At 39.7% G+C, this 15,284-nt stretch overlaps 1 long non-coding RNA gene across 1 annotated transcript; it reads left to right on the top strand.

Annotated features, from left to right (window-relative positions):
* The first annotated feature begins 644 nt into the window (after positions 1–644).
* LOC112948574 lies at positions 645–13,752 on the top strand. Its single transcript, XR_003249650.1, has 3 exons — positions 645–686; positions 11,776–11,850; positions 13,696–13,752. It is a non-coding gene; the product is annotated as an uncharacterized LOC112948574 (long non-coding RNA).
* Positions 13,753–15,284: the final 1,532 nt, after the last annotated feature.

The following is a 15,284-nucleotide window of genomic DNA, read 5'->3' as shown; positions in this document are numbered from 1 at the left end:
ATCTGAACCAGTTAATTTCCTTATTTCTCTCAAGCTGGTTTCTTAATGCTTGTTACTTATTCATTATGACTCCTTGACTACAAAGAGCACATCAAAGCCGAACATTTCTCTTTAATCAGGGCCCCACAACATTATCACTCTGATCATAAGACTTCAGCTTTCATATTTTCATCTCAGTCCTATTCTTGGAATGAGTCCCATCATTTAAAATCATTGTCAAAAAAAAAAAAAAGACCTTTTTTCAAGGTGAAACTTTTCTTAAGATTGACCATGGACTTTATAGGTGCATGCTAATAATGACATAGATCCTTTTCTTTATGTAGACTGAATTTTTTTGCAATAATTATGAAGTCTGTATAGTCTAAAATACTTTTAAAGATTACTTAAAGCACCAAATTATTTTGGGTCTGATTTCATGAACAGTGGGAGTCTGTCCCTTTGCAAAGGTCTCTGAAAGTAGTTATCAAGCTCTCCCTTTTCCCAAGAGAATAGGATGTAAAGTTCTGATATGTGATCCCATATGTGTATGGGGAGGCTTAAGATAGAAGAAAAGTTTTCAACCTTCTTTTAAGATAACTAAGATGCATATCCTATTGAAAATGAGGTGTTCTTTTTTGTGAATTTTTTTTTTAATCTTTTCTTTTCAGACCAAGTAGGAATAAGACCTGCTGAGAAGCAACATTAAGGTAAGAAAATAAAGTCACCAGTCTCTTCTTCTGGTCTAGGTAAAATGAACATGGCAGTTGGGTCAGGCTATCGAGAACCTTAGGCAAAGTTGTACACTGATACAGAAGCAGCCYTGGTAAAAAGAGGGAGAGAAAAATACACTGGGGAAAATGTACTGCCTGTGCCCGTTGTCCCTGGAGTRTAGCCTTGGCCAGCAGCAATAAACTATGAGACACTTTGCCAATGAAATAGAAGGTCAAAGAAAATAGGGCAGACCAGGGAAGGTCGCRTAATCCGTCAGTGTTCAACAGCAAACACTGCAGCCTGCACAGAATCCCATTTTCTGCAAGTAGGGTGAGATTTGTGGACTTCAGAGGTGTCACTACTGCTTTCGCTGTGCTCTTAAAGTGTGTTGGTTTGCTACTAAAGTTGTCTTTCTAAACAGCTCACAAAAATTGCATGTAAACCCTGCAAGTCCTTTTGCCCACAGCTGCACATGCTGCCCCAAAGGAGTGTGTGCGGGGTCCCTTTGAGGACAGGRCTGCAAACAGGGCCCTATTGTTCATGAACAAAGCAGAGCTTGTTCGTGCCCTTATCTGTTTGGGGCTGGGCAGGTAGGTTGCTGCATTTATGTCCTATCTGTTAACAACTTGCCTCTGAATATTTGGAGTCAGTATAAAGTGAATAGAATGAGATACCATATGTTAATTCCAGTTCCATCTTGGCTGATAAAAGTGAATAGTATAAGCTCTTTGTGACATTATTGCATATGAATTTGGTAAGGCAATTGCATGGACAGTCTAGCTAAGCAGTAGCATTACCCATTAAGATTTTATCAAAGTAATGCAAATGTTATTAAGGAGGGAAAAATAAATAGAAGGTTGGGTAGCAAGATCAAATCATCTTGAAATCCAGTCTCTGATTCTGCAAAGATTTTTGGATGTTAACCTTTTTAATAAGGCTAAGAGGTATTTGGTGTATGGCTGGTGCATCAGAATTTCTGTTACTCCCTTGCTTAAGTAGATGTGTATGTTCTATCTCTACATGTAATTTTCAGGAAAATATAACTGGCAAATGAAAGGATGGGGTTCCTTGATGCTATTCTCCTAATGCCTGATACTATCAAATAACCTCCAAATTTCCTGACAGAAAGAGCCTGAAATTGTGAAGAGCAAGATTGACTGAAATAAATTACAGTGTTTTAAAATGTTAGCTAATATTGATGTTTCTGAGGAAAAAAATACTCCAAGAACGCTGCCCCAAAGAGTTGATTGATACGGCTGCCAGCGGAGCCCGTGTGRCACTGGATAAGTCACTTGAGCCGTGTCAGAGGTGATCATTACTTTTATATTCCTCGTTTTCTGGGTGCCTGACTGATGACCCTGATATGCAGAAATATGAGACACTTGAAGCTTCACTGTTACTGAAATCCTGAGGTTTGAGCTGGCTGCAAGCTTTCTGATGAAAAATTTTTCTCTTGGAAAATGTTGACTTGCCACAGCTGAGATCTTCACAGAGCTGTATTTTTCCACTGAAGTAATAGTTGTGATTTTTTTTTTTTCCTTCTTTTTATAAAAGATGGAATTTCTGGAGGGGAAAGAAAGAAAAAGGGAAGGAGCACTTCTCTTTGGAATAATCAAAGCACATGAAAGGCTACAAAAATGAGAGACTCAGCATCTGCTCTGAGTAAATTTGAGCAAAATTTCCCAAATTAATGCTGTTATCTCCTGAGCTGATGCCTGTCATGGCAGTGCTGGGGGAAGGAGGAGAGAATCGTTCTCCACTTCTCTCTTCCTAAATGCTTTTGCAGAACACTTCAAAAGGCTTTGGCTCATTCCCATGTGAAAGAGAAGAAATGTCTCTGTGGCAGGGAAGAACAGGGTGTCCTGGAGAAGCTCCTCTGGGCTCAGATGAGATGTCCCAATGCACAGGAATACTTTAGCCTCCTTCCCTCCCATCTCTTAAATTGTTAATGTGTTCGCTTGTAAATGGTGGTGGTGTTGGGCAGTACCACACCCAGAGCATTTTTTATTCACTCGACCACTAACACTTTCAAAGGAGGAGAGGTATTGGTTCAGTGCAATTTGTTCTCAGTAAATTCATGCTTGTTTTTCCCATCACCTCATTTTYCTGTTTTCCAAGGCACGTTTTTGTATTCCTATCCCATCCACAGAAGGGGTTTGGCTATCCCTTTCTTGACATCAAATGAAGGGGATTGCAGCATACTCCGGACTGCTTGCCCTGCTGCTTAACTCTCTTTATAGATGGGAAGTGTCTAGTCTGTGTCTCCACTACAAATTTGGCTGATCTTTCTTCCTCTGCCATCAGTGGATACAGAGAATAATTGACTGCTGTTTTCCTSCCATCAATCTTTCACATATTGGAGAACTAAATGCATTCCCTTTCAGTCCTCTTTACTCTATGCTAAACAAGCTTGTTTCTTTTAACTTCTCCTCATATGTTACTTTTCTAGACTTTTTAAAATACTGTCTCCAATTTGTCCATCTTTATTTTAGGCCAGTGATCAAAACTAGACATAGTACTCCAGCTGTGGCCTCTCAAGTCCAAGCATGCAGGTGTAATGAGTTGTTATGCTTTTATTCACGCTATCAYCCTCAAGAACAAATTTGATTCTCATTAATTTTTTTTAATAACTTGGCAAGCAYTGCCAGTAGTTTGGCAGATTTTTAAGACCCCAGGTAGTCTTTCTGACACTTCTTGGAGTTAAGCACTATGTTTGTGCTTCTGTGTTTGTCTTTCTTGGGATCTCAGAGGTTTTCCATGAATTCTTGAAGATGATTTTTAATGATGCAAATAATGGTTTGCTAATCCCCTATGACTCATGGTGGATTCATCAGTTACTGCCAACCTGGATATATTCCTCTAACTGTCTATTTTCTTCTCCCTTGTGTTCCTCTTGCCTTCTTGAAATGAACTGCACTCTGTATCTGATTGTAATTAACTTCCTCTGTGAAATCTGAAGCAACAAAAACTTCAAATGTGCCTGTGTTCCCAGTGTCACTTCTCCTGCTCTCCTTYCCTGCTAATGGACCTGCATTGCCTTCCTTTGCCTTGATAACATCAATAGCATTTACCCTTCACCTCTCTAAGGCAGTGAAAGTAAATTAATGAAGGTGCATGAAGCACGCAATTACTATAATAAAGGATACCAGGAAAAAGCCTTTTGGGGCATGAACAGTGTTCTGTGGCATATGTGTGTGAAAGCCAGGTGCTCACAAGTAAGACAAAGTACTGACCAACCGTTCCATAACCAAGTGCAGCCTTTCATATGCACTGAAGACAATAAGGGTCCTATAGCCAACAGGTGCATGATCATGCAAGGACACCTGCATTATAACTCATGTGCACAAGGCAGCAAGTGCTGCCCGGCCTCCAAAAAAGTTAGATCTTCTCATCTTGCCTGTGCTTGTAGTCAGCATCCTGATACTTTGCCACTTGTTTTGTTAATTATCCATAGACACAGTAATGTGTTCATAGCTGTTAAACAAGTTGGTAAGATTCTCTAACCTCCTCCTGAGGGTGCAATGGCTGCACAGGTCATACCAGGCCATCTCACTGACTTGCAGAAAAGTTTGGGGGTGGTAGCTCTCTTGCATGGCTCATTGAGGGTGCACAGGGATATAAAATTATGAGCAGAGATTATTTTCAAGATGACTCAAGTGGAAATGGTACCATGAAGATGACTGGCACAACACAATTTTTGCAAGCTTTACATTTTCCCAACTACTTTGCCTAAGATTACTGGGGACCAAAGGCTAGTTTGACATGATGTGACCCACAGCAACCTCTGCTCCAAGCTGCAGAAGWTTGTAATGAGTTTTTATGGATTGTTTTGTCCTTGGAGAGTGTTACAGAGATGATACACTGGCTGCCCTATGACTTGTACAACTGGTTGTTTCACGCCTTGTGTCTAGCCTCCTTTTACCCAGAGGGAACAATTTAAAGTAGGCTGAATTGTCTTCGTACCAGCCAAGTTTCTCTAAAACAATGATGTATTTGCTTGGTGGCTTGCAGCAAAATTAAGATATCCTTTTTTTCTGCTCAAAAAGTGAAAATAATCACCAGAGTGGGTCCAGAACTGACCCTGGCTTTCTCCCAGATATTTTTTTCTTCCTCTAGTTGTCCAGTCTGGCAGATGAGGACTTTACTCACCTGCTGTCATCTGACCTCTCTGTCCAAGAATGTAAAATTAATTAAACAAGCCTCTCTCCAGCTGTGTTCACTTAACAGCATGGCCATTCTAGCACTAGTTAGCCCAGCATTTACACCAATATTAACAGGAAACGTCTAAATAAGCGTTATAAAAATTTTTGCACTCCGTCTGCTACAAGAATGGGCTCGTTGCACATCCTGCTCTTGTCCTATACGTGTAGCCTTTTGTCTCCTGTGTCCTTTCARCTTAATTTTAGCTTGCCCTCTACTTTCACCTCCATTACTGTGTTATACATGGGCAGTTGACTATGTGACTTAATCATAGCGGCCTTGTCCTGCTGTTTTACTTCAATCATTCCCAGCCTCTCTCCACTGGGCCGACAAAGATATTTTCTCGTGCACTGCAGAAAACATGATCTAAAACAATATGATAATGTTAGAGTTCTGCATGCATAATTTCAGCAGYGTTCCGTGTAACTAGTCACCTGGCTTTTCTTTTTTTAATGAAATCATCCTTGTTATCAGGCTGTTTTCATTCAGCTCTCACAAAAGGATTCCTCACAGCATGAGTCATAGCAGACATTTCGGTATCTGTCAGGAAAGCAGCAGTGATAATAAAAGGGATCCATCCAGACAAATCCTTGGAAATAAAACATTTAAGAGCAGTGATGCTGCTGTTACTTTTCCATCACTTTGCAGAGCATTAACTAAACAGAACACTCCCCAAACAGCATCGTGTTCGTTAATAATTTTGTASGGTTTTCTACAATGCTTGGTTACATCCCTTATATAGCTCAAAGATTTTTCTTTATYTTTCCCTTTTAAGTCTTTTACTTTAGGAACTAACTTTCTGGGAAGCACAAGTGAAAACCCAGCCAGGTGGGTGAAGCCAGCTATTTCTTTGAGGCCAGAAGTGCTMCCCTGCTTTTGTGGCAGGGGGGTTGTGCAAAAGTGCCCTCCCCAGCCGGGCAAACGCTGCTGCCTGCACKGGTATATGTGCGCTCTAGCCTCACCCCTCCTGTCTAAATACAAAGATATCACTACCCACATGGGCACGTCTSCTCTGAAATCATCTGTTGCTTCTTTTCCCTTTGTGTTTCCCTTCTGATGAGAATATTTTCTGCAAAGTCAACTGGCAATATGTAGATCATTATGAAGCTTTCCTGGCACAGCATCAGCTGATTGATGGCTGTGAAAATGCAGCATATTTCTTTTTCTCTTTCTGGACACGCAGCCAGCTGCTAATGGTGTTCACRGGGTGAAGCTGGCAGCTGTAGGATCGGGTCTCGGGGTGCCTGACTGTGTGTTTGCTGGATGCCACCTGCGTTTTTGGCTGTTCCACTGCTGGTTGTTACTGCTACCAGGAAATTGTCTAAGTGAAATGGGGGCTGTAGGTGAAATGGGGGGTGCCTCCCTGCAAAATCCAGAGTTTGACCTCAGAAAATGCAGTTGTTAGTGTCAAGTGGGAGTGTTCTTGAAATTGTTGTGCAAGTAGGACTACACTAGCCTGTTTCCAAAAACACATTCAAGTCCTTTGGTTTAACAGTTGAAACTTAATTTTATTCATCTGCCTCCTCAGATCAAATACGTTAACACAGAAATATTATCCCCTTCATGTTAATGGCAAATGCCTGCTGCCAACTGAGATAACATGAACTTCCAGTGCATTCTAGGCCAAGTGAGAGCAGGGCTGTGGCTCTCAGCAGACACCTACAGCAATGAGTAATTTTCTCTCACAGCTTCTGACTAGATTCTGTATCTAAATGTTTGTACCTTCAATAGTACGAAGTGGTCGTTTGACTGCAGCACGTACTGTTTCCACATGGCTTTCCTGGGCCAAGGGGCTGCGGAGGCCCCTGATGGCCACATGATGGTCTTCATAAGATATTCAGCTCCTTCCCTTTCTTTAACAGCCCTCTGTAACTGTTAAAAATGAGATTTGGTCCCATTTATACATGTAGACACCACATTCCGCTAAGAAGTAAAGAGAGGAAAAACATAGCTTGGTTTGAAAGTGATGCTGTGTGTTATCCACTGCACTGACTTTTTACARTTCGGGCTGGATGCCTTCTCTCTCCTGGAGAAGGAAAGAATCATCAGAATGCTTGGAAGAAGAAGGACAGAGCTATGGAAAGATTTGCCATCAATTTTGTAAGCTGCTTTGAAACAGGAACCAGAGGGGTCTGCCTTTGCATTTTCATTTTTGGAGGGTTTCAAGGACTTAAATAGGAAAGAGAAAGGCAAAAGAGATCAGTTGGGACTTCCTGAAAGGGGCAAGTGAATTTCCTCATTCTGCAATTCATGCAAGTAAAAATTATGCAGTGTTTGCCATCATATCTATCCTACACTCATCCTCATAGATATAGAAAGAAATCCACATSTATCTGCTGAGAAACAAACAATTTTGAAGAGAAGTAACAAATTTCATAAACAGAAATACTGTAAATCAGAACCTTCCTTCCAGGTATGAAAGTACAGTTTTGCCTGATTTCTAATCTGTATGATCAACAAAAAGCATTCATAACTGCCAAGAGGTTGAAAAGTAGGCCTGGAGTTTACATTGCTTTCTCCCGGGAGATGCCGCAGGTCAAATTCCCTCTCATCAGTGTGTGCCACAGAGGCTTTAGATAAGCGACTGGAGAAGAACAGCTGAATGGTGAAAGCTATTATCTCAGAAGACTGATATTTACTGGATTTCTGCTTTTTTACCGTTCTAGCTGACTCCCAGAATTTCTTTTATTGCCACACATTTGTTTGCCTCCTTTCTCTTGCAAATGCCATTGAGCTGCCTGTGCGCAGATCTCCAACACCTTTATCTAGAGTTATCACCCAAAACCTTTTCAAGACGTGTTCACATGCAAATGAGAGGTGCCAACGTCAAGGGCACTGCAGCCCATCAGTAATCCTGAGAATTAACAATAGAATTGCGTCAATACAAAACAGAGAAGGACTATAAGCTATATAGATCACAGGGCCAATGTTCCCCCTATGCTGGTACTTTCAGTGCTAAAAATACAGTACAACAGTTGAATTAATGCTGTTGTGCAGACCTCATTTGGATCCCTGTGCACGTGTTCAAGCCTGTATAAGCTGAGGGAATGGCTATTAGAGTAATCAGGGGAATGAAGAGCTTGCTTTATAATTAGAGATTAAAATTAATTTGCATACCCTGGCAAAAGGGAGGATGAGGAATCATTTTGTGTTGCCACTGCCTACGTCAGGGAGGGAAGAAGCTCCATAAACTGAAGGATAATGAGAATGATGGCAATAGGAACAATGTCAAGGAACAAATTTAGAGCGGAAAATAGGAGATTTTTATATGCTAGGAAGCAAAGATCTAGATCATTTGGAGAAACAGGAACAGAAAATTGAGTTCTAGGATGGATTTGATTAGGTTCAGAAAGGCATTAGATGACCTGACTGCTTCTGATAGCAAGGGCACTTGGGCTGAACAAGAGCAATGATGTGGTTCACGCAGTTTAGAGCTTTTAAAATATATTTGAAGACACCAAAATGTCTCCAATGATGTTGGCTGGGTTGGAGAGTTTCAGCAGACAATTCTCTTTCTCTTAGGGATGTAAACCTAGACACCTTTCCAGAGACTGAAAATGCATGTGACATATGGAATCACACATCTGCGTTATGTAGAGAATATTTAAAAAGAGGAAAATAWTGGCATGTTATTGCAGCTCCTGAAGCAACAAAGCTGGTTCAGGAGACCAGAGAAGTGTGGAAGTTTTGAAATGCTAGCCTAGCCCTTACCCACTGCAGATTTGATTTAATGGCTAATGGGTACATTATTGTTTATCATATTTCACTTTTTTGATAAATTTATAAAAAACTATTATCTGCTTTATTATTTTATCATCACTCATCGAATTATTGCTGGGTTTTTTATTATAAATTCACCATCTTATCATAAATATCCTGGAATATAAAAATGTCTGATTTGTAGACTCTCACTATGAATAAATTAAACAGGATTTATGAGACTTACAATCTGTTCTTCTCCTGTTCTTTGGAGGGCTTTGTGAATGTCTAATGAAAGCTCTTATTTCTTATTATGGAATTTTATTGCTACCATGTAACTGGGTTAATATAAGAATAATAATAGTAAGGGATATGTATTTCCCTGTGAGATGTGTTAATATGGAGAGCAGCATCTGAAATTCAAAAAATATGAACTAAAGTGGAGACTGTACATCTTATTCTGTAAAGTGAAAGAAAAATTATATAAAGTTCTGAGAACACAGGGATGGAGTGTGTGGGAATTATCCCCTAACAAGGCAACGAGAAAAGATGGGAGTTAGCGTCTAGTTCAGTTCTGTTGTTTGATCATCCCTTTTTTTTTTAAGTCGTTTTGCTCTACTCTTTAATTCCATTTAAGCAAATATCCTGAAATGCTGCAGTGTTGCCTGATGGCTGCTGATCTTTTCCACAAACTTTTGTGAAGGGGAGAAAAAGGCAGAGAAATCAAGAGATGGAAAGAACCAATAATAAGAGTATTTTGCCTTCTCGTAGTTCTTCATAGTCCACCAGAACTTCACTGATGTTAATTCACACAGCTGGTACCCTAGGAATCATAACACCATTTTATGTGCAAAAAAAGCCCTGGAGACACGTTGATTAAGTCCTTCCCTGAGTGCAGGTGAGCAGAAGACCTGAGAATACAAGYTGAATCCCCTGGCTTGACTCCTTCTACTAAGTATGAGTTAAAAAAAATAAAATCCATCCTTTAAATTCTTCAACCTATTTTAACAGCATTTTCTATAGGAATAGGTTGGGCATAAGTTCACATGCAGGGTGACTTGAAGCTCAAAATGTTGGAGTTCATTGCACAGTGCACTGGTTGATAATCACTTAGTGTTTTTTTAGAGTTCATGGAACACATCAGAGCCATTTTCCTCTGCCCTAAATCTAAGCTCTTAAGAGATATATTCTAAATACCATAGGCAATTTATTTAAAAGTTTAAAATCACACTAGTCTGGAACAAAACTGTAATTTCCCATTGTTTATCATTGTTCAAGCCATTTTTGCTGCTCTGGGATGTCAGAAAGCAAGCCRGGGGTTGTTGTTGTACTATGTTTCACTGTGAAATTCAGTCAGATTGATGACTTGAGGGTCACTTGAGATTTATGTAATTTATATTTATGACTTAGTGTTTAAAGTATTTTACCAAATCGGGAAATAAATTGCAGGTTTTGTATAAATATCATAATTAAAAATTGACTTGTACTAAGTGTTGGCTTCAGGAATGTACCTGAAGTTAAGTATGATGTATTGTTTACCCCGATGAAAGTTTTTTWAAAAAATAGTAGAGACTTATGACAATAAAAAGCATTTTTAAGTAGCTACATTATCAATCWTTATATTGAGCCAAAGTTAACTGCTTAACTTCCCTCTGTATGTTGTCTTGGTGTAATGTTTTGGTGCAAGATCTGTAACATGAGACCCACACCTAAGAGGCTGGACAGGGTTTCTTTTGGTTTGCTACCAAAATAAAATGTAACTGCTTGGGCAAGATACTGTGATGTGCAAAATGATGATTTAAAATTTGAAGTTCTACCCTGTGGTGGTACTTAAAAGTGAAGGAAGAAATGTGTTCCTACCTGTTTTCCCAGGGAAAAAAAAAAAAAAAAAGGATGCTAGAGGGAGGCAAAATGTCCAGCCAGAGCCCGTGGAAATCCTGCACGTGGGCTGGGGTGGAATTTTGTGTCCCAACAACTGTGCCTTTCAGTCACACAATATACAGGGACACAAGGAAAAGCATCTCTGCGRTGTCCTGTCTGGAGATGGACTTGAAGGATGTTTTGATCCTCATGCCAGAACACTGCAGTCAGAACAATGAAGTTCTGAAATGGTCATTTTCTGCTCAGGGTTGAACCCAGCCCATGTTTGCTTTGCTGTTCCATCCCTCCAAGACCCCACAAAGGGTAAATTCTAAGAAAAAAAAAAAAAAAAAAACAGAATAGGAAGGGAGTTTCTGCGATGTGTTGAGGACAAAGAAGGAATGTTCTGGTGAGATATGTAAAGCTTCTAGTGAATGATCACGTACGTATAAGTGACACATTAAGGAGAACAGACTGTTTTTACACCGTGGGCGTCCTGCAAAAGCCCTTCTGCTCAGTGGTTTCACATGAGCTCTCCTGTGCTGATAGAGTTTCTGGACCTTTATTTCTTCCTTCCTCAAATTACATGCTAGTGGCAAAGTGATTATCGATAACATCTTCCAGATGCATTATCTAGTGGCCAGAAGTAAATAACATGTTGGTTCCCCTTTTGAGCTTGCTCAGAGGCTTACAGAGGGTCAACCAGAAAGAAGCAAAACTTGTTCTTTAATCTGTAATGGTTTTAAGTTTAACAAGTGTTTCTCATTAAACTCTTACTTAGTTTTCAAAAAACAAGATAAATTATCTTTTTAGAGATGGGCAAATGTTTCCCACTCATAAAAGTGGCATTATAGAAGGCCTGTTTCATTTTATTTCTTTTCCTTTTTTCTTTTTTTTTAAAAAAAAGCTTCATGCAATTTTCCTTCATAGAATTGCATGATGATACAGAAAAGAGACTGTGGTTTGAATTTTTACTACAAGCTTCATCCTTTATCAGAGAGTGTTTAAAGGGATTGACAACTCATTCAGGAATAATATAGAATACTTTGATATACTTTGAGAAACAAGAAGGAAAAAGACTTCAGGTAGTACTGGTGAACAGTGGGCATTTAAGGATGAACTTGGCTCAGGGCTTTTACACTGCTCTCCATCTAGTACTATTAATTCTCAGAGTTGAGCAAAGGTGATTTTTTTCCTGTGAATATTCAGTCAATGGTCAGATTGACTCTAAAGAAAGCCAAGAACAAGTCTTTTTTTTTTTTAAAAAAAGAATTATTTCCAAAATATATGTAAAATATATGTTTTCTGATTTGTTGCCTCTTCCAGAAGGAGTCGATGCTGTGTTTTTGAGCCGTAAGAGCAACAACGCTCCTGTGCTCAGCAAGGCTGCAAGCTCTGCCAGTAAGTGCATTTTCTTCCCTCCTTTGTCTCATCTTCTTTCAATGTGAGTAGAAGTGACATTGGTCCCCCACAAGCCACCTCCAYATATATATATTTCATACATAATGAAAAACCTTAAAAAATATAACTGTCCTCCAACAGCAAAAGTTCCCTCTCTGAAATGTAATTCTGACAGTAAAACTATGATCTTTGCAAAATATGGCTTGTTATGCTTATATTAATGAAAAATACACATTTTCCATGTGTTCTCTCTTAATCACAAAACAGTGGAGAATAGAGGATATTCCATGGATTTCTTTTTCCAGAAAAGAACTATTGATTAGAAAAAAAAAAAAAAAAAAAAAGACTGAAAATCATTTTGTTAGAACTTTGCTTCATAAGCACAAATAAGCATAAATCACTTATTTCTGCATTGTTGGTAACTCACAAACAAGTATCATTACCGATATTGAAACTTTCTGCCCCTTTTATTTAGCCTATTCATTCTTCTAAAAAAATATATGCTCAGGTTAGGGCTGGTCAGGAATTTTAAATGCTGATTTGTTTTTCCTAAATGCTGTTAGGGTACTGTTGATAGAAAGGTACAAGATTTGAGAATTCTTTGGGCACAGTTTTCATCTCAGGAAGAAAGCATTTTTGGAGACTCATGCCTATGGGGATATGATTTTGACCAAAACAATCAATGAGATGATCAATCTCTCTACCTATTTGCCTTTATCCTATCTATTATTATATATATAAACARTATTTTATAGATATAGATAAAATAAATGGATATTATACCAGAGAATGAGTAAGCCTGCTGTGCATTTGAGTTCTTGGCACTTTTACTGTGCCTTACAGGCAAAGACATGGGAGACTGACACCGAAGCCCCTTTGCTAAGATGTATTTAATTGCTAATAGAGAGTGAAGCAGCTCAAATAAGAGCACTAAAGATATTCTGCCCTGGTGTAATCGATAGCCCTGTTCTGAGGGCACTTGTCTGTGACAGAGGAGATAGATTTGGCTCCCACATCCCCAAACAGAGTATCCTTCCTGTCTGAAGTGATTAGCAGATTATCAGGCTATCAGTTAGTGCTTTGGGGTTTTCCCAGTTTTGTCTCCGTAGGCAAGGAAATTTTCAGATTGTTCTTAAATTTTTAAAGCAGCAAGGCAGAAACGCCCTTGGTGTCTGGATGAGCAGCAGCTGCTGAAGCTAAAGGAGGGGTAGCTTTGGAAAGCCCCATGGTCCATGGACTATTATGCAGATGATCACAGTGCAAAGTTAGACTACAGCAGCTGTGAGTGTGATTCAATTCAGAGGCAGAAATCCAGTGTAATGGGTGGATTTGTGCTGTGTATTTTATTTGACCTCCATCATTTTTCTTGTGGCATTTCTACCGCACTAATGCTAGAGATAATTGCATGCAACTACAATAACAGCAGTGGCAAAAGCAATGTTTCCCAGGCTTATGTACACATGTGGCCATCTGCACTACCTTATGTAGGACAGCCATGTGTTTTGCTTTTACGTTCAGGGCCAGTCTCATTGAAAGCAACGTAAGTATTAACGTATGGGGAGGTTTCAGGCACGTACCTTATCCCCATGTGCTGACCAGATGCAGGTTTTAAATCTCAGGCTGGGATAGTCTTCAGAAGGTCTATGCTTAACTCCTGAGGAGGGATTTCTTGGCATACATGGTTAAAAGAAGGCAGAATAAAGCTCCCTGCTTCAAGGGGTATAAAATTAAAAAAGCAGCTTGAGAAGATGGCATCTTTCCAGCAGACCTTTGCACATGCAAATGCTGCATCACTGCTGCTGCTTTCYGCCTTTTGAAGCACTAACAAGGCACCGTCACATGCAGGTCTTTGACCTTGTGAGAGCTCCGGCTCCAGCATGGCCCAGAGCAAGAGGGGATCAACCCAGTCTGGCTGCCCTCATCTCCTGGTCCTTGTCAGCAAATTGGAGGGTGCTTGGCATTCTTTGGAAGCAACCTCAGGCCGGAGACAAGAGATGAAGTTGTTTTGAAAGAGCAGATGAATATCATCAGAGGTRTATTAATGAGAGCGTCTACACGCCCATGCAAGGAGGATAGGAGTAACCACCAGAATGAGAAATGTTAAGGGGTATTGGACTTCATGAAATAGTAGGAATAACTGTGGGTGATTTTGAAGACTAGGATATCAATTACTGGGGAAATATGAAAAAGGAAGAAGAAGTGGAGGAATGAGGGTGGGTAGAAGATTTATGATTTATGTCAAAGCTATTTGTGTTGCAAGGCAACAATAATGTCAAGAGGAGAAAACAGTCATAAAGTGCCTTTGGGAGATATATAGCTCGTGCAGGATCATAGTCTGCAGCCTGAATCCATGAATCCCGAAGTACATTTGTATCTTTATGCCTAATGCCCTCACACAAGTGCATGGGAGGGACAGGTACTGAGCTTAATTTCAGCCCTCTGCATCCAAGGCATGTTAAGATTAAGAGTATCTGCAAAGATGTCTTAAAGATATAACTATAAAGCCTATAGTAAGCCTTAGGACCTACAGGGTGTATTGCCCCAGGCAGTTTCCCTTTGTCCTGTGCTTCGAGGTAAAACCACACACAGAGTCCAGCTTTAACAGGACCAAGTGCAGCTGTTAGAGGATACAGCAAACACATCCCATACTCCAAACCAGGAATGGTCCAGGCTGCTCTCACCTTTCCAGCCTAACTAGCTGTTCAGAGGGGCTCCTCAGGCATTTCCAATAAGGAATTGAAATAACTGGTCCAGTCAAAGGGCTGGAAGTCATTTGAAACTGGAGGATTCCCATATTAAACAGCTGTGAGTGAGAATTCCGGGAGGTGTTATAGAAAAAAGGAGCTCAGGAGCTTCAGGAATGTTATGGGATGTGCTTGCATAACTCCATCAGGTGTACTTATAAGACTTTTATTAGAGGAAAAATTAATTTTGTGGATGTCTACAGGCTAGTTAAGGTACAAGAGCAGCTTTCTTTTGCCTTCATTTTTTATACTACTTTTTATGCATTCAGAAAATGAGATTTCCACATATTTTAGCACTTGAAAGATCAATTGCAAGCACATTAGGGTAGGAAATAAATAGCCTCTTCATTTTGCTTTTACTCTTAGCAAAACAGAAACAAGTAATTAATTAGATTTCATCCTGTTTATGTCTTTGTTGCCAGCTCTAATCTTAACATCTAATAAAAGACCAAAACAAATGGCTACATGATTTTTTTTTTTTTGTCTATCCCATTAAGAAAAGAACAGAGCTGCTGATGAGGTAGCCCCAGTGAATCCAAGTATGCTGTGTTGAGAGGTTGAGTCACAGTCAACTAATTTTATAGCATAGCCTTACTTGATTATAGAGCAAATAATTGGACAAAAGGGACAAAGAATACTATTAAAAATAATCTCTGARAGATGTTTGTGAATCTGCCTTTTCYGGTAGCT

The sequence above is a fragment of the Nothoprocta perdicaria genome, unplaced genomic scaffold (genome assembly GCF_003342845.1).
Source record: "Nothoprocta perdicaria isolate Ctin4 unplaced genomic scaffold, notPer1 scaffold_27, whole genome shotgun sequence".
Lineage (NCBI taxonomy): Eukaryota > Metazoa > Chordata > Aves > Tinamiformes > Tinamidae > Nothoprocta > Nothoprocta perdicaria.
This window is presented reverse-complemented; position numbering and strand designations above follow the sequence as displayed.